Source organism: Sus scrofa, chromosome 15 (genome assembly GCF_000003025.6).
Source record: "Sus scrofa isolate TJ Tabasco breed Duroc chromosome 15, Sscrofa11.1, whole genome shotgun sequence".
Lineage (NCBI taxonomy): Eukaryota > Metazoa > Chordata > Mammalia > Artiodactyla > Suidae > Sus > Sus scrofa.
This window is the reverse complement of record NC_010457.5, coordinates 99,584,299-99,608,798: the sequence shown is the minus strand read 5'-3', so window position 1 is coordinate 99,608,798 and position 24,500 is coordinate 99,584,299. Positions and strand designations below refer to the sequence as shown.

The window sequence follows — 24,500 nt, the reverse complement described above, 5'->3', positions numbered from 1 at the left end:
ACTACCTTCCCAACATCCAAGTCTCAGTTTCCTAAAGGATAAAATAAAATAATTACTCATTCTTCATAGGGTACTTGTTGTGCAGGTTGGATGACATAATGTATGTAAATAAAGCACTTAGCACAGTGCCTGGCATTCTCAGTGGATGTCAGCTAAAAACAAACAATGAAACATCAACTGCTCAGCATCTCTTATCTGCAAAAAAAGGCGACAGAGTAAAGGAAAAGCCCTGGTGGGATGGCATATCAATAGATGATGCCCCTCTGATCAAGAGCGGTACACTCTCTGTCCTCTTGTTATTTTAATCACTTTCATACCTCCCATCCTTGCTGCTCTCAGAGCTCCCTAAAGACATTCCTTCATTTAAGGAGTATTTATTAAATGCTAAGTCTGTGTCAAGTAACACAAGCTTTGTGTTATGGGTATATTTGCAAACACTTCATTGAGATAGTTGATAACATAGGTTATAAACAAGAAAAACACACAAATATAATAACTGTCACTTGCAGGAGGAAAAACCATGGGACTCTACTTTGGATGGGTTGACAGCAGAAAGACCTCTTTAAAGAAGGGAAGTTTAAGCTAAAAGGCCAAAGAAAGAGCAGACATGATTTCTTTCCACATCTCATATCCTTTCTCTGAAGCATTTGCAATAATTGCCAGACTTATTTGTCCTGTAACTTCCCTGTAATTACTGACCATCACAATTCAGAGGTGATCTCAAGAGCCATCCAGGACAGACAATTTCCTCCTAAGAATGACCTTAGGGTAATGGTCATAGATGTAGCTACAGGGCAGCCACATGCACACTTATGCAGGCTATTACTATGAAAGGACACTAGGCAGGCAGAATGCCCTGGCACAGGCCTGCACTCACCTGCCTCTGAGGAAGGGGTGCTTTTTTCACTTGGAGCCAAAATGTGTTGATGGCCCTGCGCAACCCCAAAATGAAAGCACACTCAAAAGTGGAAGATTTTGACTGACACTACAGACTCAGGGTGCCACTCTGGAACACCCCAACTTAATTCCTAAGTATAGATGGCATAGAGGACCCACATTTCTGTAGACTTGCACAATGATTCATCACCCGTTTTTCAAAGGAAGCATGTACTTCCTCCCCTTGGCAGCAGAAGGATCAGGGCTCATGATGGCTTTCCAGCTGAGTGGAGTTCTAGGCATTGGAGGGACTTGGGGAAAGGTAGCTTGGGCCCTGTTGCCCAAGTCCCCACATAACCCACTTCTTCCAGTAATTGTACCCACAAGGGGTCTCGATGGAGCAGTAATTGTCCTCAAAGCTGTGACTAAAGGCCTCCTTCTCATTCTCTCAAAAAGGGTAGTTCATGTTGGACTTGGCATGATTATTTTCCACACCAGAGCAGACTCATTCTTCCCAAATATCTAAAAACAAGTCACAAAAAATCCCTTTTGGGTTGTGGTAACCTGTGGGAGTAAGAAAAGAAGAAATAGCAAGGGGGAAAGTCTATGAGACCATGAGCTAAAGACAAGAGAATGTCAAGTTGATATTTGTACACTTACAGCCGTATCTAATTAAAATATTTCAAGGAGGTAGAGGATAGTTTTTACAAAGAACTGTGCTAAATTAGTTTCAATAGGTTTAACACCCCCCCCCCAAAAAAATCCACATATAGTATTCTCTTGGCTAGCTTTCTTACATATTAAAACTTAAAATTAAACAGATAAATTCTCAGGCTAAGACATGTTTTGGCCTAATTAGCAATACCTCAGACTAGCAAGCAGGACTCTATGATTTTAAAGATAGCACTTATACTTAAGGCAAGAACTAACAAAACTGGCTAGACTTGTTTTGTATCAAGGTTTCTTTAGAGGGAGTTAAAAAAGAAAAAGGTCTTAGTTTCTCAGAGCATTGAAATGACAGAAAACAGAGCTGGACATTAATCATGACCAAAAAAAATTGTTTTTTTTTTTTTTTTTTTTGTCTTTTTAGGGCCACACCTGCAGCATATGGAAGTTCCCCGGATAGGGGTTGAATGGAAGCTGTAGTGGCTGGCCTACACCACAACCACAGCAGCATGGGATCTGAGCCACATCTGTGACCTACACCACACCTCATGGCAATGCTGAATCCTTAACCCACTGAGCAAGGCCAGGAATTGAACCCGAATCCTCCTGGATACTGGTTGGGGTTGTTAACTGCTGAGCCACGATGGAAACCCCAGTAGTGAACAAATTTCAGGTGGACTAATTTAGATTCATTAATTAAAAAAAATATAACTCTCCCACCACTTTTGGAGACTACACAAAACATTACTCTAGTTAATAGTTTTCATAATTACAAAGCAGTTAAAATTCCGATCCAGAAATCCTGGTATTCTGGCAGCCAGTGTATCTACAGTAATTTGAAGGATGTTGTGAAAGTGTCAAAATAAAATTAAAGTTGATTGGCCTGAATTTTGAAAGGAAATAAATATGAAATGTAACTTTTGGGGGGATGATGAGGCTCCTCTAAAAAAAGACTGATCATTTTGATTACAAGTAATACAGTTTTTATTCTTGGTTCACAAACATGACTAGTATCTCTTTTTAAAAAGTCAGATAAAGAAAGGAAAGCTGGAGTTCCCATCATGGCTCAGCGGAAATGAATCCAACCAGGAACCGTGAGGTTGAGGGTTTGATCCCTGGCCTCACTCAGTGGTTTAAGGATCTGGCATTGCCTTGAGCTGTGGTGTAGGTCGAAGGTGCAGCTTGGATCCCAAGTTGCTGTGACTGGTATAGGCTGGTAGCTGTAGCTCCAATTGGAGTCCTAGCCTGGGAAACTCCATATGATGTGGGTGCAGCCCTAAAAAGCAAAAAAAAAAAAAAAAAAGCAACTACTAAAGAATGTACTTATGACATAAAAATTTAAATGCTACCATCTCCCTTCCTTCTGTCCACCTCCCCTCCCAATCCTCAACTGCCCAACCTGAAATCAAACATGTAGTGACCCTCCTTAACTACATCTAATGCCTTTTCCTCCCAGTGTTTTCTTTCAGAACATTATTAAAAGGTAGTTTACATCTAGAAAGAAATTATAAGCAATCTCTTTAAGTTTAAATAACCAGGGATATGCAGTAAACCCCACAGCTATAGATTTAGAAATAACATAAAAGGGGGAAAATGAGATCTCAATGGCCTTTCAACTTACTCCTTAAACGAGATTGTTTGGAGAATGGTGAGATGTAGGCACTAGTTAAGACTTGAGATTATTCTTCAGCTAGCCCCATATTTAGAATTCTGAGTGGAAGATAAAAATAATAATCATAATCAAGGTATACATCATGTATTCAATCATGTATTCATTCATACAGCAAATATGTTTAGAGAATCAAAAGTTCTAGGTACTTGGAGTTCCCGTCGTGGCGCAGTGGTTAACGAATCCAACTAGGAACCATGAGGTCGCGGGTTCGGTCCCTGCCCTTTCTCAGTGGGTTAACGATCCGGCGTTGCCGTGAGCTGTGGTGTAGGTTGCAGACGTGGCTCGGATCCCGCGTTGCTGTGGCTCTGGCGTAGGCCGGTGGCTACAGCTCCGATTCAACCCCTAGCCTGGGAATCTCCATATGCCGCGGGAGCGGCCCAAGAAATAGCAACAACAACAACAACAAAAGACAAAAAGACAAAAAAAAAAAAAAAAAAAAAGTTCTAGGTACTTGTGATGCCGTAGTAAACAAAAATCACCAGTGCTATCATTGACTTGACGTAATTGACATATATAGAGCACTCTACCCAGAAACAGCAGAATTCATGTTTTTTTCACTGTATGTGGAACATTCAAGAAAACACTTCAGATTTGGGGTTTAAAACAAATCTCAATATTTGGATAGAAATGCTATAAAATTGGGTTATGATGATCATTGTACAAATATAAATGTAATAAAATGCATTGAGTAAAAAAATCTTAATAAATTTAAAGGAGTTGAAAATAAAAATGTATATTTCTGACCATAATGAAAAGGAAATAACAATCAATTTTCTAGATATCTGGAAAATCTTCAAATATCTGGTTAAGCAACATATTTCCAAATAACACATGTAAAAAGAAAATACTTTGAAGTGAATAAAAATACAACATAGCAAAATTTATGTGATGCTGTTAAAACAGTGTTTGGTGAGAAATTTATAATAAAATGTTTACATTAGAAAAAAAGAAAAAAGGGAGTTCCCACTGTGGTGCAATAGGATTAGCGGTGTCTCTGCAGGTTGGATGGCCCTGCACAGTGGGTTAAAGGATCTCACATTGCTGCAGCTGCAGCATAGGTTGCAATTGCGGCTTGGATCTGATCCCTGCCTTGGGAACTCCATTTGCTGTGGGGCAGACAAAAGAGAAAGAAATAAAGAGAGAGAGAGAGAGAGAGAGAGAGAAGAAAGAGCTAAAGCTTGAAACATTAAGGAACCAAACTAACAATTAAAAAGACCAAATTAAACTCGAGGTAAACAGAAGGAAGAAAAAGAGAAAAGTAGAAAGAAAGTGGACAACAGAAGGAGAAAAATCAAAGAATCCAAAAGACTTTTAGGAGTTCCCTTTGTGGAGCAGCAGAAACGAATCTGCCTAGGAATCATGAGGTTTCGGGTTGGATCCCTGGCCTTGCTTTGTGGTTAAGGATCTGGCATTGTTGTGCCTCTGGTATAGGCCAGTGGCTACAGCTCGGATTCAAACCCTAGCCTGGGAACCTCCATATGCTGCAGGTGCAGCCCTAAAAAGACCAAAAAAAAAGACAAAAGTCTTTTTAGATAAAGTGAACATCATTACTCATTAGGAAAAATGCACATTAAAATCACATAAATTACCATTATGATTCAAATAAAAAAAGATTAATAATGTCAAGTTTTGGTGATTATGTAGAATAACTGAAACTCTCATGTGTTGCCAGTGGGAAGCAAAATGGCAGAGCCACGTTGGAAAACTAAAGTTTCTTTCTTTTTTTTTTTTTGCCTTTTCTAGGGCCGCTTCTGCGGCATATGGAGGTTCCCAGGCTAGGGGTCTAATCTGAGCTGTAGCCACCGCCCTACACCAGAGCCACAGCAATGTGGGATCCAAGCCTGAGACCTACACCACAGCTCACGGCAATGCCGGATCCTTAACCCACTGAACAAAGCCAGGGATCGAACCCACAACCTCATGGTTCCTAGTCGGATTCATTAACCACTGTGCCACGACGGGAACTCCTGGAAAACTAAAGTTTCTTTAAAAAAATAAGCATATATTTACCATACAACGCAGCAATCTTACTCATAGCTATCTATCTGAAGGCAACAAAAGCTTATATTCACACAGAGACTTGTGTGGGAATGTTCATAGAAACTTCTTTGTAATAGCGCCAACTCAAAATCCACCCAAATGTCCATTGACTGGTAAACCAACAAACAAACTGCAGTAAACCCATACAATGGAAAACTATTTCACAAAAGGGATAAGCTACTGATACATGTAACAATAAAAAAGAACAAGCTACTAGCTGTGGACAAATCTCAAAGCACTAAGCTGAGCCAAAGAAACCTGAGACAAAAGAATATATGCAATATGACTTGATTTATATGAAATTCTAAGAAGGCAGACTGTGGTGACAGCAAGATGAGTGGCCCTGCAGGGGCTAGGGAAGGGTAGGAAACTACAGAGGGCAGGAAGGAGGTCTTTGGGGAGGTGATGGAAGTGTTCTGTATGTCGATTTGGGGAGCAGCTACAGGGCTTTATACATTTTTGAAAACTCTTCCAAATAGTCACTTAAAATTATTGGATTTTATTGTATGTAGATTGTACTTCAATAAATCTGCAAAAAAACAGAAGTTGTATGGATAACATGAAAAATCCACTCTAATCAATGGTACTTTTTTTCAACATGTTGCAGAATTGATTTCTGGCATTCTAGGAAAAGCTATCAAAACCTGTCTCTTCTTTTGAAAGCATCAGAATATTCATACTTAAAATTGAAGTAACATGGTTACTAAATAAAATGGGAAAAAGAAAGAAAAAAATGAACAATGAGAAAAAAATGAACAAAGAGAAAAGATAGTGTTTCAAGTCATAAACTAAGAATCGTATATATAATGAAAGAAAAAGCTTTATCTCGATCAGTGGGCAGAAGTAGAAAAGTCCAACCATATGGACAGGGCTCTGTGGGCAACTTTAAGTGTCGGGTTTGTGGCTGCCAGTAGTGTAGGCCATTTCCAGAAATTTAGCTGTATGTTGTATGAATGCATTATTCTGGAGATCTGATATTAATTAAATCTTGGGTTTTGCCACAAGCTTTGTGACATTCAGAGTTCTTCCTTCCTTCCTCAGGACACAGTGCAACCACTACATTCATATCCAAAAGACCCTGTTTCTTCCACTTCAGGATTAGACTTGTGTCCCGGTTTTTGGCAATTAGACCTGCAATTCCCTAAGGAATAAAAATTCTCCACACCTTTACAATGATCCTAACTTGCCTCGGCCACTTTACTGCTGCCCGGTACTCTCCTGATGATCTGCTGGGTCAGTTTTGCTACTCATGTCTGACGAAGCCACAGACTCTTGTGAAAGAGAACAGAGAAAAATCTAAAAGCCAGCGTATTGATTTTAAAAGTTTTATTTTCTAGAGTTCCTGTTGCGGCTCAGTGGGATATGAACCTGGAGTTGTCTTTCTGAGGATGCAGGTTTGATCTCTGGCCTTGCTCAGTGAGTTAAAAATCTAGCATTACTGAAAGCTGTGGCATAGGTTACAGATGTGGCTCAGATCTGGTGTAGCTGTGGCTGCGGCATAGGCCACAGCTGCAGCTCTGATTCGACCCATGGCCCAGAAACTTAACTTCTGCATGCCACATGTGCAGCCCCCCTCCAAGAAAACAAAATTGTTTGGGACTCAAGAAAAAGTACTGCAGATGGCCAAAAAACACATGAGAAGATGCTCAACATAGCTAAATATTAGAGAAATGCAAATCAAAACTACAATGAGATATCACCTTACACTAGTCAGATTGACCACCAACAAAAAAAATCTACAAAAAAATAAATGCTGGAGAGAGTGTGGAGAAAAGGAAACACTCTTACACTGTTGATGGGAATGTAAGCTGGTGCAACCACTATGGAGAACAGTAAGGAGGCTCCTTAAAAAACTAAATAGAGAACTACCATATAATCCAACAACACTACTCCTGGACATACTTCTGGAGAAAATCATAATTCACAAAGATACATGCACCTTAATGTTCACAGCAGTGCTAGCCAAAACATGGAAGCAAAATAAATGTCCATCAACAGAGGATTGGATAAAGATGTGGTACATATATACAATAGATTACTCAGGCACAAAAAGAATGAAATAATGCCATTTGCAGCAATATGGATGGACCTAAAGTTATCATACCAAGTCAAAGACAGAGAAAGACAAATATCATATGAGATCACTAATGTGTGGAATCTAACCAAAAATGATACAAAAGAACTTAAAAAACAGAAACAGACAAAGATTTTCAAACCAAATTTATGGTTACCAAAGGGGAAACCTGCTGGGGGAGAGGTAAGGAAAATTTAGGGGGTTGATTTTGACATATACACACTATACATAAAATAGAGAGATAACAAGGACCTACTGTAGCGCAGGGTAATCTGCTTAATACTGTGTAGTAACCTGTATGGGAAAAGAATCTGAAAATGAACGGATATATGTAAATGTATAACTGATTTACTTTGCTGTGCATCTGAAACTAACACAACTTTTTAAGTCAACTATACGGCAATAAAATTTACTTAAAAGAAAAGAAAAGGAAAAGTACTACACTCTGCAGACTTTTCACTTAAATAGGAGTCTTGGCTAAAATAGAATCACAACCAGATTTTTAATTCAAAAGGATACCTTTCTTCTCCTTAAAGCAAGCTGCAAGCTGGTTCTTTGCCCAGAAAGTTTCTCCTATGGCTTCCAGCTAATCAAAGATCAATGAAGTCTCAGAAGACATATATCTAAATGCTTCTTTCCTTTTGTCATTTCCCTAGTACTCAACCTGAGACAGTTTGACAAATAAGGTCAGAGTTTCAACTTGCACACAGTCTGATCATTAATTCCTCTGAAAGAAAATCACTGATCAAGTGGGAGTGTCTCTGCAGTTTCCATGGGGTTGAAACTAGGGTATTTTGGCTTCTGAAATGAAAAAGGAAACCTAACAGCAAATAGCATTGTAAAGTTTTTCATTTCCTTTGGAAGAAATTACTGAAAAGTGCTACAGTATCTCTTACTTTCTCTTTGTGCATCTTATCCTCTTGGCAGTCCAACCATTGAGAAATCTGGTCTCTGTACTTTCAGGTTTCTACAGCAGGACAAGTAACTCTTATTAGAAGAACTCTCATTAATGAAGTATGTTAATATAATCAGATGTTTTATGTTTAGATTACCAAGGCTACAACTTGGCAATGATAGGAATCATGACTTAGATCAATGTTTATTAAGATTTTCGGTAAAGTATCCGAACAAAACTCTACTTAAAAGAAACACATGCACCCGCATGTTCACTGCAGCACTATTCACAATAGTCAAGACATGGAAACAACCCAAATGTCCACTGACAGATGATTGGATTAGGAAGATGTGGTATATATACACAATGCAATAGTACTCAGCCATAAAAAAAGAACGACATAATGCCATTTGCAGCAACATGGATGGAACTAAAGACTCTCATACTGAGTGAAATGAGTCAGAAAGACAAAGACAAACACCATATGATATCACTTATAACTGGTATCTAATATACAGCACAAATGAACCTTTCCACGGAAAAGAAAATCATGGACTTGGAGAATAGGCTTGTGGCTGTCAAGGGGGAGAGGGAGGGAGGGGGAGGGATTGGGAGCTTGGGGTTATTGGATACAACTTGGAATGGATTTACAAGGAGATCCTGCTGAGTAGCATTGAGAACTATGTCTAGATACTTACATTGCAACAGAACAAAGGGTGGGGGAAAAACGTATACATGTAAGAGTAACTTGGCCCCCATGCTGTACAGTGGAAAAAAATTAAAATAATAAAACAAGGAAAAAAAAAAGATTTTCTGTAAAGGACCCTTTGTTGGCCATATGATCTCTGGCACTTACTCAGCTCTGCCATTATGTCAAGAAAGCAGCCCCAGTCAATTCATAAATGAATGAATGTGGCTACATTCCAATAAAATTGTATTTAAGCCTGAAATTTGAATTTCATGTAATTTTTACATTATGAAATATTCTTTTTGATTTTTTTTTAAATCCACGAAAAATGTAAATGCCATTCTGAGCCAGTAGATTGTAGAAAACAGGTGGTGGGTCTGATTCTGCATTTGGGGAGTATATTGTTGACCTCTGGCTTAAAATCACCTTAAGCCACTCTCTTCCTTGTAATAGCTATAAAAAGATAAATCACTGGCCCCAAATCAAGCATAAATAATTAAATAGTAATTTGGGGATACTGGCACATTGCACTGTATAGATTTGTCCTCAGGCATCCCTAAGAGACTTATTGCTTGAATGATGGCTTCTCAAAATTTTCCCCAAAATAGTAATAGTTAGAATCACAGGGAAGGTCTGGGAGATGCAGGTTGTGTGAAGCTGTCCAGCATCAAATGGGAAATTTCTTTCTAGTTCTGTCTTTTATCTTAAATGTGGTTGTAAATTTGTCATTCTATTCCATAATCCATTTTCCTCTAATTTTTTTTTTTTTTGGGAGGGGGAGTTTCACCTGCGATATATGGAAATTCCCAGGCTAGGGGTCGAATCAAAGCTGCAGCTGCCAGCCTATGCCATGGCCACAGCAACACTGGATTTGAGTGACATCTATAATGTATACCACAGCCCATGGCAACCCTGGATCCTTAACGCACTGAGTGAGGCCAGGGATTGAACCCACATCCTTGTGAATACTAGTTGGGTTTGTTACTGCTGAGCCACAACAGGAACTTCCCCCCTAAATTTTCTAATAAAGCTAATTCTCTAAGGTAATGATTCTTTGTACAGAGCCCTGTTCCTCCCAAGATATGGTACTCGAATCTGAAAAACCAAAGAGACAGGCATAGCTATTAACATACTCAAATAAAAATTAATTAAAAATTCAGTTTATTCCATATAGTTAAATAGCATCACCAGGAATAATTGTTCTGAAAGTACACTGCTACAGTCAGGACTTGTTTCATTTGTGATTTTCTGTGAGAAGGGAAAAAGCTAAATAAATTTATTAATACATGAAAGCAATAATTTCAGAATGAAAAGAGTAGAGGAAAATAACAGGATCAAATCCACTGAAATGGAATCTAGGATGACAAAAGAGAAGCTAAAAACAGAACAGACTTATCTTAAAGTTTCAATTCTTATAAGAATTTGCATATGTAAATTACCAAGTGCCTCCAGATGTTTTTGACTTTCAAAGTCTTTCTTTTAGTCCTACTACCTGGTGTGAATCTTCCCTTTCCTTCTGCTCCCCCTACCACCCCATCAAAGATTTAGCAAGATTTACCAGTCAGTGTATTTCTGTTTTCTCCCAAGGCACCTACTCTTTTAGAAGTCCAACCTAAAATCTGAAATCTGTTTTGATCCATTTCTAAAAGATTTTTCTCTAACTCTTTTCATGCAAGCACTTGATGTCCTCTTTTAAGAATGTAACCCAAAATTGTACCCTGAAGCTGACAATAGTCTTATACCCTGGTGAGTTACCATGACAACCCTCAGATTAGCTTCTGGAAAACAGAATCAAGAGTTTCATCCTATTTCCATCAAGAGTTTCATCCTATTTCCATCACTGTATTACACAGCTCCATCCTGCTCTTTGAGTCCTATCAGGAGGAAGATCAGTGCTAATTCTTCTGCTTCCATTTGCTTCTTTGAAGAGATGAGACTGGGGAAAGAGGCTACACTTGAAATGATTGCAGTCAAGGAAAGAAAACCTGCCAAATCCTGGCATCAGTGTTTTGCTTTGGAGGGTAGTTTTGATTTGGCTTTTCAGTTTTTGGTATGTTTTCCCTTTTTTTAAAATCATGAATATGGTTACAAATCTAGAATTGTGTTTTATAATATGGAGCATCCCACCTCACAGCATTACAAATGCCATTGATGATTTGCTTTGGAGGGTTGCTGTTTCACTCTGAGAAGAATTTGGAATCTGACTAGATACAGCAGCTCTGAGTTTTTATTTTATCTGTAGGTGAACCAGAATTTCAGTCAAAAGCAATACAATGTTCTTCTCCTCACCCTGCCCCCTGCCACCAACTCTAAATCTTCAGTTAGCACATGTAGAAATGTCTGGTAACTAAGCAGGCAAGGCATTTGTCCAAAAAGATAGTAATCCAGAACAGTTCATCTCTGGGTCAAGGTTCAGGTTTAATTTATTGTAAGAAAAAAATAAAAGAAGAATGAGGGAATTCCCGTCGCAGCTCAGTGGTTAACAAATCCGATTAGGAACCATGAGGTTGCAGGTTCAATCCCTGACCTTGCTCAATGAGTTAAGAATCCAGTGTTGCCGTGAGCTGTGGTGTAGGTAGCAGACGAGGCTCGGATCCCATGTTGCTGTAGCTCTGGTGTAGGCCGACAGCTATAGCTCCGATTGGACCCCTAGCCTGGGAACCTCCATATGCTGCATGTGCGGCCCTAGAAAAGACAAAAAAAAAAAAAAAAAAAAAAAAAGAATGAAATGCCAAAATGTGGCTCTTTTGGAAGGCTTCTAGAACCAAGTCCTAAAGACTTTAGGCCTAGGCAGCCTGTAAATATTTCATTTTAGAGCTCTATAGAGGTGTTTAAAATTTAGGGATTCAAACAGTGATCCCCTAAAGAGTGAATTTAGGGATTCAATACATCTTGGCCCTGAAATACTATGCAGTAATCAGGGACCTGCTGACAAGTGGCCTGAATGGTTCTATCCATTGTTGTCCTTCAGGCTCTGCATACAGTCAGGGCTGTGTCTGCCACTCACCTCTTGCACTTCTGCCCTTCAGTCCTTGAACCCTCTATCATTTGAGTTTCACAGCAAACAGTGGGCTATTTTCTTATCACAGGGTGGTTCCTCCTACATGAGGCACCCTTATGGGAAATCCTATGACATACAGCTTTTTTTCTCAGTTCTACTTCCTGAAATCTGAATGTCTCAGTGTCGGCCATACTCCTGTTTGTGGGAATTAGAGGAAAAAGGGGTTTTGGAATAGAAAACTGAGTTGAAGAGGATGCACATTAGCAAAAAGAAGGAAAACTTGAGAGGTAGAAGAAATTCCAGGCTCCTGAGGGGTATTTGGATCAAGTCCTGAAAGAGGCAACTGAGACTTGAGTGAAATAATCAATGTAAAGCTACAAAGAGTTTAAGACTGGATCACTATAGGGTTTAGAGGGGATTGAGCAATAGTTACTAGGATATATGGAGTAGATTAAATAAAGACAATCTAGAACCTAAATTTGTTTTAATTCTTACAATTATTATTATTATTATTATTTTGCTTTTTTAGGGCTGCACCCACAGCCCCATGGAGGTTCCTAGGCTAGGGGTCGAATCAGAGCTACAGCTGCCAGCCTAGACCACAGCCACAGCAATGCCAGATCCAAGCCGCGTCTGTGACCTACACAGCAATGCCAGATCCTTAACCCACTGAGTGAGGCCAGGGATCGAACCTGCATCCTTATGGATCCTATTCAGGTTTGTTACTGCTGAGCCATGATAGGAACTCCTAATTCTTAAAATTATTGTTTGGCAAAACAACTTGAGAACAACCAAAGATAAAAAAACAAGCCACCACCAAGGATCCCTGTGGCTTGGCAGGTTAAGGATCCAGTGTTGTCATCACTGTGGTACAGGTTCAATCCCTGGACCTGGAACTTCCATGTGCCACAGGCATATCCAAAAGTAAAATTAAATTAAATTAAACTAAATTAAATTAAATTAAATTAAATTAAATCAAAATAGTAAAAACAAAAACAAACAAAGCAAAATAAAAACAAGCCACTACCACTCATACCAATTGAGGAAAAGAAAGCTCAAGATTCACGTTATCTGGAACAAGAGGACCTCTTCGAATCTCAGTAGAATTGAGGCCTTCAACAGTTCTGAGCACATTACAAAGCATGTGTAAAAAAAAATTAAGCCTACAAACATCCATTATCATTGATGTGTCACAGATTTATTTAGGTTTATTTACTCTGCCCACGTCATTGCATTGTTTGGGTGAATAGCAGAATAATCCTAAGGGCTTCGTAAGGCTCTTCCTGATCTCCATATCCTGAACACTGTTTCTCCTTAGGGTTTTATAGTTCTAAGTCTTGTACTTTCTATGAGACAAGTTTTCAATAATCTAAATTTAGGATGGGTCTCCTACATTGAGGAGCTGAGGATGTTTCAAGTTGGAAGAGGGTTTGCATCAACAGAGTTAATTCACACTTCAGGCCTTTTAGGAGCCTGGAACCTGAGCTTTCCTCCCAGGGAGCAAACACCCCCTGGTACTCTTTGCAGTTGGCACTGACCTGACGTGCCTACTGATCTGTCTGGGCCTGTAAGTAATTATCTTTTATCTTTAAAATTGTACCCTTGGCACAGCTAATCTGAAGGTGCAACATAGTAAAAAAAATTTGAAGAGCACATAACAATTCCAGCAGAGAACTTATATATATAAGTCAGGATTTGAAAAATTATTAAACTAAGTTCAATATTAGTTCCCAGGAAACACAAATACAATTTAATGATTTCATCTTAGTCTTTGTATTATATAAGTAATGTTTCTATTATCTTTGATTCTTCTACTTTTAAAGTTTACAATTAAAAATTACACATGCTTTGTAAATGTTTTAATGTGCATATTTTATGCAATATGGAAATTTATCTTCATTTATTTTCATCATCTATTGTTTTTCTTAACTTCTCTTTATGTTCATTTAATATTCCATTTCATCATTTCATAAAAGTATTTGGCAAATCGAATCAGAACTTCTAATTGATTGGTTTAGAACAGGAACATATTTTTAGTGTTCAGTTTTGTCCATTGATTTTTTTTTTTTAATATGTTCCCTCATCATATCAGTCAACTATTTGGGATTAATGATCAAGGCAAAGAGATAAAGTTCATGCTAGAGTACATTGTTTTCATTTTAATTTTATGTAATTCACTGATTGAACAATTTACCAGCTCAGTTCTCTGATCAGCCTGAAAATCTTCGCTGATCAAATAGCTTATTTGCTAACTAAATTACACACGAGCCTCAGTCTGTTTATGAAGCTCTTAACTGAAGGATTGTGGTGTGTTATGGTGCAAATCACTGTGATGTTATGAACAGTCAGCACACATATGCACCACTATCTATGGATTCAAAATATTTATTGGGTGAAGAGATTCAAAACATGCCACCCACAAATATGCCACTTCGGCATATTGACTATTTTAAGTTGAAAGCATTTGAGAAACAGCAAATGCATGAAGGCTGTTGGACCTCCACCTAAAAAAGCAGGCCAATGAGAAAGGAGCTCTCCCTGTACCAGGAAGAGAACATTCTTCTCACCAGATTGGGAGTTGTGGCCCATATGGATCTGTACAAGCTTCCTAAACCCTTATCTTCCATTATTTTCATGTAATTTCTAGTCACTGCCCCACAGCTTACTGTCCCCAGCTCAAGTCCCTTGGTCTTGTCACATCCTCCCAAGGCGGGTTTTTTAGCATTTTTATGTAAAAAAGATACACAAGCTTTGGGACAGATGGCTTCTTCAGGACTTCATTTTCTTTCTGAAGAGTACCATCTACATGTCAAAAATATTAAATAAATGTGTGTGTTTTTCTCCTCTTAATCTGTCTTAACGTCAGCTAAATTCTTAGGCCAGGCACAGAATCTAGGAAGTTAAAAGAAATTTTCCTCCCAGACCCATCAAAGTTCACACACACACACACATGCACACCAATTCTTTTTTGCTCAATACATGATGTGATATTGTCTGATAACTGTGTCATATTGCCAACATTCTACATCATCCTAGAATCTCTCGAATCTCAGAATTGAAAGAAATCTTGAGAGTATCAAATCAAACCTGTAATATTTGTCTTTTTTGGTTCTTCACATTTGTAATTATAAGGGGACTATACTATTACTGACTCATAATACCCTGGAACACAACATTATTGAGAGAGATGGTAAAGAACCAGTCACCTGAGTTTTGTTTCTTCTTAAGACTTCCTTTTAAAAACACAGATCTAATAATTTAGAGCTTCAAATGAAACAATTCCCTGTATATACAGTGAACATCAATAATTTAACTTTCTATGTGCTGAATGCTTATAGTCTTCACTATAGTTAGTAGTTCCTGAATTTGTTATTGTGCTAAGAATATAAGAAAGGAGATTGGAAGAGGAAAAGGAATTAGGTACAAGAATCTACAAACCAAAACTGCCAAAATTTCTCCTTGCATAGTCAGTTTCTAATATGAAGAAATTCAAGTTTATATCCTTAACAAAATATTTTGTTAATACCCCAGAAGCGCTCTGCAGTCATCAAATCTTAGTCAAGTGCCATATTCTATGACATCAAATTTTAAAGTTTAAATAGGGAGTTCCTGTGGTGGCTCAGCAGTAATGAACCCAACTGGTATCCATGAGGATGTGGATTCAACCCCTGGACTTGCTCAGTGGGTTAAGGAACCAGCGTTGCCTCGAGGTGTGGTGTAGTTAACAGACACAGCATGGATTGGTGTTGCTGTGGCTGTGGCCTAGGCCGGCAGCTCTGATTCGACCCCCAGCCCCTCCACACGCCGCGGGTGCAGCCCTAAAAAGACCAAAAAAAAACAAAGTTTAAAAGAAAATACATGTTAGAGAGGTTAAATAATCCTCTCCACGGCCTTGGTAATAATGTCTTAAGCCTGGGTAAGTGGAACATAAGACTTACTCTGGCAACAGCTTCTCAAGGTGCTCTGGGTCCAAAGAAAAAGGAGGCAATCCTATCTAGGTGGTGGGAGACAGGGTGAGAGGTCAAAATGATCTCAGGCTGCCTCAGTGAAAAGTCATCCTGAGAAGGTCCTTTGGGAGGGGTTAGATGTTCCTAAGTAGCATCACAATGACTCCCCGCCAAGTCCTAATCCACTGCATATTCTAGCTTTTGTGATTTTTATAGTTTGTTAATTATCTGTTTTCCTCAGCACAGATAGGTGTTCCTGAACTTCCAAGCTCCACTTTTATAATTTTATCAAATTCTAAAAGACTATAATTTCATACCTGAGATATAACCCATCTCTAGATATACACCTTTGAGACAACGAATCTCAGGAGCTTGCCCTGTTGTTTTCACTGGAAAGTGGAAAAATCTAAAACAGTGCTGGCTCTGTGTGTGTGCGTTCTCTCCCTTCGAATGTGGCTCCCACATATTTTGGGATGGCCTTTTCCTTTTTCACATCTACATAACTCCTTAAGTAAAAACTACTGAGGTGTGAAGTTGTCAGGAACAGTAGAGTGGAATTCTAACCTTTTAATTTCTGTATAGACATTAAGTTCTCAACATCAAGGGGTGGGAAGGTGAGGGGTGAGCTTACCTTTTAGTCCAGGTAAAATTAAAGCTCTCAGGAAGACATTCAGAACCCTTGTAGAAGATGCACCATCTTCAATACCATCATTGGAACTGGTAATGTAAATAGCCTGTCTACAGTGTCCCAGACTTTGTACTAACCAGGAATTATCTCATTTAACCCCCTAAACAACCCTATGAAGTAGGGGCTGTTACCATCTTCATTTAAAAAGGAGAAGACAAGGTTTGCTCTGGGGGTAAATTGGTTGAATGTACTAGAGTTTGTAATGAATGGTACTACTATTCTATGATTCAAATGCAGACTATCTGACTCCCTAGTTCCTGCTCTTAAGCTTTCACCATTTAAAACTGGGCATGTTGAGCAATGACTTTTTAGAGATAAAAGCAGTCCTAGATGTTGAGTGTCTCCTTGAATTTGAAGGATTACCATGGCCACAGTACATATTTTATTTATAAATTTTTTTTGAAATTGTTTATCTATTACTCAACCATAAAAAAGAATGAAATTGTCCATTTGCAACAGCATGGATGAACCTAAAGTGCCCTATGCTAAAGCAAGTAAGTTAGACGAAGACAGACAAGTAAGTATGATCTCACTTATATGTAGAATCTGAAAAACAGAACAAAGAAACACACAAAGTGAAACAGACATGTAGATACAGAGAGTAAACTGGTGATTGCCAGGCAGGAGGTGGCAGTGGGGGTTGAGTGAAATAGGTGAAGGAAATTAAGAGATACAAACTTCCAGCTATAAAAAAAATAAATCACTAGGGTGTGATGTACAGCACAGGGAATAGAGTCCATAATACTGTTATAATTTTATATTGTGACAGATGGCTACTGGACTCTTAGTGGTGATCATTTAGTAATGTACTTGATTGTTGGATCACTATGTTGTACACCTGATACTAATATTATAAATCAACTACACTTCAACAAGTAAGCAAATAAAGAGAATAATATAAGCAAAACAAAATTATTTATCTATTATCTAATTCCCTGGCCAGACTGCTAACGAATCAAGAGTATCAGGTAATTTTTCAATTGTTTACTTATGGAAAATACATTAAAACATAAATTAAGAATTAAGGAAAGCATGTACTGGTGATCATTTTTATAGCAAAATTCTTTTACAAAAAGTGTTTATTGTTTTATGGAAGAAGGGGAAACATTGATTTTTGACAGCTACCCATTTTTGTTTCAGTTTTATAAATTTACAGGAATATTAGTCAAGAAAGCCTAATCACTTTAGTTACTGTGTCAGAGAATCTTCTGCATCTAAAACTTATTTTTGCTCTAGAATGCGTTCTGCTAAAAATGACTTTTCTAATTATCTTTGGTTTTCTCAGATCTCCCACTAATATCTTCTGTGCATCTGCTCATCAAGTTGTACCGATTTCCAAATGGGATTAGCAGTCTTAACAACTTTGCTATTAGCTACACCAACAGCATCCTTTGAGGATGTTTTGCTTATCTTCTGCTTTAGCAAATGTTTTATTGTTTTAGTATCATTTGGTATGCGTAACAATCTGGAATTTGAATCTGAAACATATGAATTTCTTATTTTTAAAAAGCCATACATAAATCATTAATGATAATAATAAATGCATGAAGGAATTTAATTTTACTGTATTTATCCCAATTGCTGAAAATTTTTAAAGAAAACAATTGTTCGAGTCTTTCTAAAATGTTTCTAGCTATCCCTGTATCATTTAAATTGTATACATGTATATTTAATAGTATATGAACTTATATTCAAAGACGGACTTATAGAATCTGGAAAGGATTTTTGGGAAAGCCAATAAATCACTTTTCTATCATAAAAATATATACTTTCCCTCAAGAATTGAAGAACAAATTTCTAGATAAGGTTGTCTTTTTTTGTTAGAAAATATATTCTTACTTCTAACAATCTGGCATCTTCACAAAAATATAGAAAATAGAATAGATAATGAGTTTTCCCCCCTTGAAATAGCTTCCTCTATCAATGTGTAGTACTACTTTTCAAAAAAACTTTGATACTATTACCTTCTAAAATGCTTTTTAAATTTATTTTGAAGTCATGTATGTCTTTAGCATTCCACTCATCTGTATCTACTTTAAAAAAATAACATGACATTTCTTTTTTTTTTTTTTTTTTCTTTTTGTCTTTTTGTTGTTGTTGTTGTTGTTGTTGTTGCTATTTCTTGGGCCGCTCCTGCGGCATATGGAGGTTCCCAGGCTAGGGGTCCAATCGGAGCTGTAGCCACCGGCCTATGCCAGAACCACAGCAACGCGGGATCCGAGCCGCGTCTGCAACCTACACCACAGTTCAATGCAACGCCGGATCATTAACCCACTGAGCAAGGGCAGGGACCAAACCCGCAACCTCATGGTTCCTAGTCGGATTTGTTAACCCCTGCGCCACGACGGGAACTCCTTATTTCTTATATTAAATGGAATTTGATTTTCCTTAAGAATTTTTTGTTATGGTTTTGGGAAGCAGCAGTTACTCAGATTACTGGATCTTGCAAGCAGTTTTTTTCTCATTTCGAAGTGATTATATTCTCCTTCTATTCTTCTTTTCTTCCTTTTTCCTTCCCTCCACCTGTCTTTCTTCCTTCTTTCCTTCCTTCCTTCCCTCCCTCTCTCTACTCTCTTTTTCTCTTTTTTATTTATTTTTTATTTTTTTCCTTTTTAGGGCTGCACCTGTGGAATATGGAGCTTCGCAGGCTAGGGGTCCAATTGGAGCCACAGTGGCCGGCCTACACCACAGCCACAGCAAGTTGGGATCCGAGCCAGGTCTGTGACCTGCACCACAGCTCGCAGCAGTGCCAGATCCTTAACCCGCTGAGCAAAGCTAGGGATCAGATCTGCAACCACATGGTCATTAGTCTGATTTGTTTTGCTTGTACCACAATGGGAACTCCCTCTTTTTTCTTTATTTTTATTTATTTATTTTGCTTTTGGGGGACTGCACCCTCTGCATATGGAATTTCCCAGGCTAGGGGTTGAATTGGTGCTACAGCTGCCAGCCTATGCCACAGCCACAGCAAGTTGGGATCCAAGCCACATCTGTGACCTACACTACAGCTCATGGCAATGCTGGATCACTGACCTGCTGAGCAAAGCCAGGGGTCTAACATGCATCTTCATGGACACTAGCCAGATTCGTTTCTGCTGTGCTACAACGGGAACCCCTCCTTCTCTCTTTTTTTTAAAAGAAGGTGGCTTTAAAGAAGGCAATCATTGAGTCCTGAATGTGTTAAGAGCTGTTAATAACATTTAGTAAAACACAGGGGCCATTTAAAAGCAACATGCTGCTCAAAGTTCCAGTCGTGGCTCTGTGGTTAACAAATCCGACTAGGAACCATGAGGTTGCCAGTTTGGTCCCTGGCCTTGCTCAGTGGGTTAAGGATCTGGCATTGCCATGAGCTGTGGTATAGGTCGCAGACATGGCTTGGATCCCGCATTGCTGTGGCTGTGGTGTAGGCTGGTGGCTACAGCTCTGATTAGACCCCTAGCCTGCGAAACTCCATATGCTGAGGGAGCGGCCCTAGAAAAGGCAAAAAAAAAAAAAAAAATTAAATAAAATAAAAGCAACATGCTGCTCTATTTATATTTGAGATTAGGAATATTGCATATTCTGTTGACTTCAATATCAGGTTCATGACTAGATAACTATAAATTATTGAAAATCACAACCCAAAGTTCTCTTGTGATGCAGTGGGTTAAGGATCCGGCATTTTCACTGTAGTGGCTTAAGTTGCTACTGTGGTGTGGGTTTGATCCCCAGCCCAAGAACTTCCACATGCTGCCAAGGCGGCCCCCACCCCAGTCCCAAAATTAAAATCACCACCTTTGTTGGGAGACAGTAGAACAATATATAGAACTTCAGGAGAACTGAGTAGTCATAATTTTCACTTTGAACTCTACACACATATGAAAGGGAGTGAACACGCTCTTCACTGTGCAAAAAGGAGAAGTCCATGGTCTTTCTTGATAGCTTAGTATGGTTAGAGGTCAAAACAGGAAGTGCCTTTGTTAACAGGCAGAAACATAAAAAGTTGTATTCTTAAAAACACCTTGAACCTTCTTCCCCATGAGGACATTTTGAATGCAGGAACTTTGGGTGGGACCATAGGACTTCCTGTATTCTCTTCAGTAACTGTGATAACGTTTGTTTTTGTTTTAAAATGAAGCTGAAGGAAAGATATTCGCCATTTAAGAAGAGAACAACATTCAGTTTCCTTTAGGTTTTTATGAGCATCTGCGATAATTTGTCATATGTGGCTAAAAAATGACCAGTACTGATGAAAAAACATTTTATTTTTAGAGAAAAGCTTCAGCACATTTTCCTAAAATATTTCTTGAAAAAGTCTTTGCTTCCTTCCAGGAAGTTCTGTCCATGGCTAAATATGGGTGCATATACTTTCATGATAAAGACCATCTTTCCCCCCAAATATACTGATGGTAAAAAGCTCAAGTGCTACAGTTTCTAGAACTAGTGAAGTAGAATTCCATTTCCTAGGTTCCTTGTTCACAGATACTAATAAGTCATTCTTACAACACTTGTTGGCTCTAAATAATGTTTTAAACAAAGAGAAAAATACCATAAACATAAAAAACAAAGGGAAAGCCAAGAGAGAAATAACATGGTAAGTTGATGTCTTAGTCTCTAAATTTTCTTTTCTAACCTTATGAATTTTCTCCTAGCCCATGTCTGATGGAAAGCAAATATTCTAGAACAAAACTAATCATTCCAAATAAATATAGGCACACATAGTTTATAGGAAGAATGAATCCAAAATACTTTTTTTCTTTCCCTAATGAATTAAGACTATTTCAAAGTAAGATTATATAATACATTGAGGGAACATTTTCAGCCTAAATGCTTAATGAGAAGTTTATCTTTACTGGTAAGTCATCATCATACTAAAAATATAGCTGAATAGACTACAGATAAAAGACAAAATCCCCTGATAACAGACTAGGAAATGAAGATAAAATAATTCTCTACACAACCCAGATCCAGTCAAGAGCTTGACCATTTTATGCATCCTTCTTTATGGTCTTAAATACCATAAGTATTAAGTACCATAAGTACCATGAGTTTGGAGTTCCTTACATATTGACTTCTGCATACAGTCTATGGGAAAAGAAATTTTCTGACTTATCTAATGTAGAACATGATATTACTTGCCTTAATGAAAAATAGGAAGCATTTTGCAAAATTACTGAACTAGTCTAAGAACAGATGTTGTACAAAATCTCATAATTCAGTAATCAACTGGAACCTGTTTTAATTTTTTTCTATTATCAAACTGTAGAAGAATTAAAGTTATAGGGCCAAAATGAACATCACAAGAGCTTTCTTGATGCCACAAGTGTTAATGTAACAGAATTTGCTTGAAATTCTATTTCTCATGTGCAAAAACCAAGCAAAGCAGCAAGAATTATTAGAGTAGAAGACGCTAAGTCAGTAATCCAAGAGTCTCCATGTTTCAGAGTCGATGTGGTCACGGGGCCATTTAATTTAGCCTCTCACCTTTTCTCTTTCCAAGATCATACTGCTTCTGTTCACTTTTTGTTTTACAAAGTTAGTTGGAAATTTAATGGGTTTTATTTATGTAGCTGGAATTTTGAAATAGAGGAGAAATTAAAAGGGAGGAAGTATTTGAATATAGCATCCAAAATTTATTTTTAAATTGTGGAATTCTTAGAGGAAGAAATTCAAAAGCTTAAAAATCTTTACATTTAAAAAGTATTTTAAAGTTTACAAAGTACTTTTTTTTTTACAAAATTTTTTTTTTACAAAATTATTTTATTTCAATATCCAATGAGGGAAGTCTAGGATCATAGCACAAGTTACTAGTAGCGCTAGGACTATAAACCATGTATCTTGTTCACTAGTCTAAGACTCTGTATTTCCTTTCTCTTTTTCCCTTTCTTCCTCCCTCTTTCCCTCTCTCACTCTCTCTCTTGCCTTCCTTCTCCTAACCCCATAATTGATTCTGAAACTTACTTTATGGATGTTTAACAACATAAAAAAACAAAAGCTTTTTGAGGGCAAATTTGGTGTTCTATTTATCTTTGCATCTTTTTCTGTTTTGTTTTTTTATGGCTGTTCCTACAGCATATGGAAGTTCCTGGGCCAGGATAGTTCTCTATGCCATAGCTGCAGCAACACTGGATCCTTAACCCACTGTGCCACAGTGGGAACTCCTATGTTTGCATCTTTAGTATCTTATCCAATATAAGTATACAACTAATATTTGTTGAATAAATGAATGAATGAAATAAAATAAAGCAAACTGAAACAGAAATGTCTCTTCAGGTATTAAATAAGTAAATGAGAATAGAAGGGCAATACTACAGATTTTAAGTGCTATCTAATCATCTATCTTGTTACCTTCATTCCAAATAATACATAATTATTATTTACAAAATTTCAGGTCACTAAGTCATAATTGTAGTTTAGAAAAAAATGATTCTGTTTTGACAACATAGAAGTTAGAATTCATTCTTGAGTAACAGAAGACATTTTGTAATGCAATAAATAAAAATGGTCTTATTTTCTCTGTCATATCTGGCAGAGCACAAAACTGACACCATTAACTCATATTTACATCTGTTTTTCTTGTTCATTGCTGTTATATTTCCTTTATAAATTTCACATGTTTCTGAATGTATCAACTGATCATTTTTATATTTTTCTATCAGTATGGCTTATCCATGACTAAAATTCAGGGAATCATGTTCAGATAAAACAAGTTCATTTATATATTTTTTCCTACCTGCATGTCTAGATAAAGATCCTGGATGTGTATGGCTTTATTTTAGTTCTGCAGCATGTTTATAAGTAAATATTTGTGTATGTGACTTGGAAGAAAATTTAGAGGAAGAAACTAATTTATTATATATGTAACACTAATTATTTGGTTTACATACCACCAAGATATCCTGAGGAAAAAGAATCTCAAAGACTATACAAATTTTACAAAGTCAAATCCATAACACAAATAAAGATGAAACATCCAGGATCTGATTTAGATTCTATAGATTCATACCAAAGAAGAAAATACAAAAAATGGCCCAATCTGTAACTTTGCCAACTTAATTACCGCTGTCAAGAAACACTGCGTGATGCCATCTAGTGACAAGTAACCAACATATATAATTAATCACTTAGAAATAATGAGGTGAGGAGGTGAAATTCCCAGGATTTTAGATATAAAGGGGAAAATCCTTTTGAGAGAATTACGCTTGATAGATAGGCTTTATTTCTCAATGTTTCTTAGTGTTTGAAAATTTACCACTGCTCTGCGGCATGGGGATTTTTATGTTGAAGTTCTATGTTGTCACCTACCTCCAAATCTGCACTTCTACCTCCTCAGCAGCTGCCCTTCACCCTGCAGTCCTCAGCTGAGCTCAGAAGCGAGGGTGTTGTCCAAGTCACAGGCCCCTGTATAGTGACAGGTTGGGGAGGTGGAGCCCTTTAGAAACCAGTCTCAACAAATTTTTAAAAGGGGGCTTCAAAAAAGGGAGCTAAGATGATTCCTGAAACAATCTGTGCCCAATTAAAAATAACAACAACAATAATAAATAAACGGTTGGAAGTTCAAAGAGTAAAACTAAAATAGGGACCAGAGGAAATCATATTTGTTTTTCTAGGCCAACGACTGTGCAGACCTGAGGCCGTCTCTTTCCTTGTACCAAGTACTCACTGAAAACACCAGAGAACTCTCTCTGGATGGCTGTAGCATTATGTCCTAAGGGAAATAATTTTCTCCAACATTTCTCATCTTTTGTAAACAGATGGCATAAAAGATTTTTTTTAAGAGAAGGACCAACAATCTGTCAACTGTGAAATTCTCATAGTCAATAGTTCTTTTTACTAGATTAACCAGTGCTGCTGCCATAGATATATTTAAGAAAATGAGACATTTTGCTGTGTTCACATATATCTTATTAAAGCTCAATAGGAATATCTTGGGTGCCTCAGAAAAATATCAAGTTAAAAACCTTTGTGAAACAA

The 24,500-nt window shown here is 37.7% G+C and overlaps 1 protein-coding gene across 4 annotated transcripts in view; it reads right to left on the bottom strand.

The window, feature by feature from the left end:
• Positions 1 to 23,969, bottom strand: part of SLC39A10 (solute carrier family 39 member 10) — a 139,792-nt gene extending 115,823 nt beyond the window's left edge. For 3 of the 4 annotated variants that reach the window (XM_021075822.1, XM_021075824.1, XM_021075825.1), the window contains exon 1: positions 23,832 to 23,936. The gene's annotated coding sequence lies outside the window, so the exon portion shown is untranslated. Of the gene's footprint in view, positions 1 to 23,831 lie in introns of all 4 variants that reach the window. The other variant, XM_021075818.1, reaches the window with a different exon arrangement.